Genomic DNA, 4,848 nt, shown 5'->3' on the forward strand with positions numbered 1-4,848 from the left:
GATAGAACATAAAACGATGATTTGAAGGTGGTCCAAATCTCCAATCTTTATCTAATAGCTACTTGTTGCTTAAGCCGTCATGCTGTTATACAAGTTTTTTTTCAAGCTTAGGTCTTCGGTTTTTGCCAGGAGCTGCGGAAGCCTACTACAAATATATTTGTGGTTTCCCATTTGTTAATTTTGGTGCGATATAATCCATGTAGCCATTGGCTTCTGGAATTTATATCTACAAAAAGTACCACTCGTCCACCAATTCTGCTTCACTCCTTCAAAAAATGTGTTCCCCCCCCCCCCACCCCCTCAGTGCAACACTGTGCATTTGTTTTGACTATTTTCATTCCCTCCATAGTTATGATGACCAAATCACATATCAAAATATGAAGATAAGACGACGTTTCGGTCCGGTCTGGACCATTATCATATCGATTGGTTACCTTCATTACCAAGGAAGATTGATTGAGCCATTGTTAAGCCTTAAGATCTCTATTGGGTCTCAATCGTTGATGTTTTAGTTTACATAATTTATTTATTGGAAATTTCATCTACAGTTGTCTACCAATTTTCTTATATCATATTGTTTACAGTGTCAGATGTGATTGTTCCTTTCCTTGATTTTGGGTTTGAGGAGGGGAATGACCTGGGAAGACCCAGGTCATTTCGAGTTGGTTAGGTTAAGTGGGTGAATGGGTTCGTACGCTTCTTGCTTGGTTAGAACGTTGAGTTTCGTTCATTGTGGCAAATCGAGAGAAGAGGGTGGTTCAAGGCCTTTTGCTGTATGTCAAAACATGCGTTGGTAAATATAGGCGTGGTTCAGCACTTGTGTATGTCAACGCTTGCTTGGGACAATGTCAATGCAGGTCAGTATTAGCTTGTGTGTGTTAATGTTACTCTATATAAGAGGTAACCAGCTTTGTTGTGTACTAGAGTTAAAGTACGTCAACGCAAATATGTATGTCAGTGTTTGTGTTACTAGTAACCGTTGTGATTACTCTACGTCAGCATTAAAGTGGATCAGCATTAGTAACCGTCTGGGTTATTGTGTTTCAGCATTAATGTAGATCAGAATTCTCCTGCAACCCATTCTTTTTTGACTTGTCACAACATACGAAATACAAGGTGCAAACCAAACCAGAAACGCATGAACCTAACCCAACCACCTAACCTACTAATGCTCAGAAAACGTTTCTTGTTGTGAGCCGCTACTTTTTATAGTACTTTGCAGTTATAATTTTGGTACCTAACAATAACTAACAAATGAGTCTTGTTAGTTGACAGGACGGGTTGAAATTGCGTTGGAGGTGATAACCGGCATGGAGTTACCTGTTTTCACGCCACTATGTTGTCAGTGTTGACCCTGTGTTCCCAAGACTTTGGTATGGATGAAGTTGAACGGAGAACCTGGACTGTAAAGCTGAAAGTCCTCGTTCGAACGAGTGACTTAATTCTCGACTCGAGAAACAGCAGCAGTAATCCAGCCAACTGCTTAGCTAAACGAACTATGGAGTTCAGTTCCTGAGCTCATTATGTGCTTCTGTAACCCTTTCCACCACCGACAAAGGACAGGGTATGGGGTGCATAATAAATAAATGAATGAATGAAAGAATGAATGAATGAATGAAGAGAGAAGTGTGTGGGAGCGATATTTATCCCCATTAAGAAGTGGGCTATTGGAGTCTCGGACCCATATAACCCCCCCCCCCCCCGCCATCATTCCAACATATATCACCACGAGGTGATACACACACACACACACATACGCACGCAAACAACAAAGCCAAACAAAATACGTGTGTCCAAACATTTTTTTTTCTCTCTGCTTATATTTGTATCACGAGTACTGCAAACATTAAAAAAAACATTCGAAATATATATCACAGTCAATGAAATATACCTCTTTCCCCTTTTGTCAGCCATAAACAACGCGTATGCATATATAAATAAAAAAGAATATATGTGTATATAAATATCGTCTGTGTTTGAATTCTTTTTTCAATCGCAGGGAATCCTATGTATTTTTTGCGCCGATATACGGAGGAAAGTTTTAGCTAATGGACGCTTGACGATATATTATCAAATGTGGGGCTCAGTCAAGTTATTATTGAGAAATATTTGAGGAAGGGATTGGTGGAGCGAGGGAAGAACTATAGTGTAATTAGTAAGGAGGCGAAACCTTGCTTGATCTATGCCACGCGTGTCTCACAGACGCCACGGTGTAATTTCACACGACTTATGGCGAATTTTCGTGTCGGTGGTAAGGGGTTAACGATTGTGATGTGGGGAAAGACCAATAAGGTCGATGACAGCGACGGGTAAGTAAAGAACAATTCCGACGAAGCTGAAAATTCCAACCCAGCACAACCATACAAAATAGAACCTTAAACAAACCAACAATCACAAAAAACATGACTCAGGTTCGAACGTTGGTATATTACACCCATAATGGCAACTTGAGTCATTTTTTATGCACACTCGCCCTCCTGACCTTGACATACGTCCTATTGACCCTCATAGCTCGTCAGAGTACTGGTATAGTGAAAGTAACAGACCATGTAAACCATGGTTATTCTACCGTAGAATCTAATGAAAAGAAAAACTGCATTTTTCAAGCACCGATACACTAACACGGAACTGGCAACCACGATAAACAGTATTACTGCAGATAACGGTAAATCAATAATTAAAGTCACATTATGCAACAAAGAAAATAATGTGACGTGTAAAAACATAATAAGAAAATGAACTAATTATAAAATAATTTTTCATTAATGAAATACTTAAAATAATAATCAAGTGGTAATAAAAGGATTTAAGTAATAAATTATGAATTCAATTATATTCATGGATGCATATTAGTTGGAGTCTTTATTAACTTTAATCACGAACACATGTATTCAAATTGCAATTATAGAAAAACGAAAAGAAAAAAATGCTAATTGACATTTAAGATTCAGGTGAGACAATAGTGATTGTGGTTGGACCTAGGGAAGGGGAGAGAGTGGTGATGTTGCTTGGTCTAGTTGGTCATTGTTCATTATGTGGTCGGGGTATACCAGTGGTGGTGGTATTGGTAATGGTGGTTTATCAGAAGTGACGGTAGTAGGTTACTAGCGGTCGTGGTAGTTAATCAGGTGTGTTGGTAGTTTCCAGTTCTGGTGGTGGTCAAGTTAGTGAGGCGGGTAAATCAGAAGTTATAAAACTTAGGAGACGTTGCTTTGGGGGTTTTGTGACTTTTTAGCTTTCCATACTGGTTTGTATTTACACGTGTGTGTGTGTGTGTGTGTTCTTATCTATATATGCTTGCGGGGATTGAGCTCTGGCTCTTTGGTCCCGCCTCTCAACCGTCAATCAACAGGTGTACAGGTTCCTGAGCCTACTGGGCTCTATCATATCTACACTTGCAACTGTGTATGGAGTCCGCCTCTACCTCATCACTTCCTAATGCATTCCATTTGTCAACCACTGACACTAAAAAAGTTTTTTCTAATATCTCTGTGGCTCATTTGGGCACTCAATTTCCACCTGTGTCCCCTATTGTGTGTGCCCCTTGTATTAAATAGCCTGTCTTTATCTTCCTTAAGAATTCCTCTGAGAATCTTGTACGTAATGATCATGTCCACCCTAACTCTTCTGTCTTCAAGCGACGTGAGGTTTAATTCTCGTAGTCTCTCCTTGAAGCTCTTACTTCTCAGCCCTGGTACTAGTCTGGTGGCAAACCTTTGAACCCTTTCAAAGGTTCAAAGGTTCAAATGTTCAAAGGTGTGTGTGTGTGTGTGTGTGTGTCCTAAGTTCTGGCTTAATGAACTCTTCCAAATAGGAGACAAATGTTATCAATCAGAAGGTGCTAGAGAACATTCCTGAAGCTGTTCAGAATCCGGCAAGTTTTGTTTGATTAAAGTTGTAATACCAATCTTATCATATGAATTATTTTTGTATGTATAATACGAAGATATATATATATATGATCTATGACATATTTTCTATCAATGTTTAACGTACAATTCGAAGATATGTGTTTATCGTAAAAAGCTGCAGAACATTTTCAGTATATATGTATATAAACATATAGACATATGTAAGTGATACAATATTCATATATTGTATCAATATAAGTTTACATATTCATGTGCAAATACATGTAGAGAGCTAGTACAGAAAATAGTGCAATTAAATTAAATTAAATAAAACAAATTATTCAGGAAAAGTACATACATAGTTGACTTATTTATTTATTGGATTTATAAATAGAGCTAGTACATACAATACCTTAAGACACTAATACGCATAGCGTTTCGGGCAATATTCACTAAGGAGCAACTCCCCCACAGCTCGAGGTCAGAGCCATAGAAACAATAGTTTATTCAACAACGAGGGCGTGAAAGAGGCCATCAAGGGACCCCAGTGTAGTGGGTTTGCAATAGACTCGCCACATGGAGCGCCGAAAATCCCAACCCCATCACAACCCTCGTTTAGTAATCCTTTCTTTCTTCGGCTTGTTGCTGGCGCGAATTAAGAATGATTTATTTTACACCTGTGCTGGGAGCGTGCTGGAACAGTGCTGGAACAATGGGTTCAAGCCATAACCATCCAGCACGCAAGGGCAAACTCCACCATTCCAGCCAGGCGGAGGCAGCCTACTGACAGCATGTAGATTTCCATTACCATGACACCCCAATGTTACCCCGAGCGGGCGACACTACAATAATCTGAAAATACTCCCACTACCGCTCCCGGCGCTGGCCATTGCTACGGGCTTCTAATCGACACCGGCCCCGTTCCCTGAGCCCTTACATATCATTTATAGAGGCTTTATATTTGCCTAAGCCTGATGGAACGAGGGCCCTGGGACCC

Source organism: Procambarus clarkii, chromosome 7, assembly GCF_040958095.1.
Source record: "Procambarus clarkii isolate CNS0578487 chromosome 7, FALCON_Pclarkii_2.0, whole genome shotgun sequence".
NCBI lineage: Eukaryota > Metazoa > Arthropoda > Malacostraca > Decapoda > Cambaridae > Procambarus > Procambarus clarkii.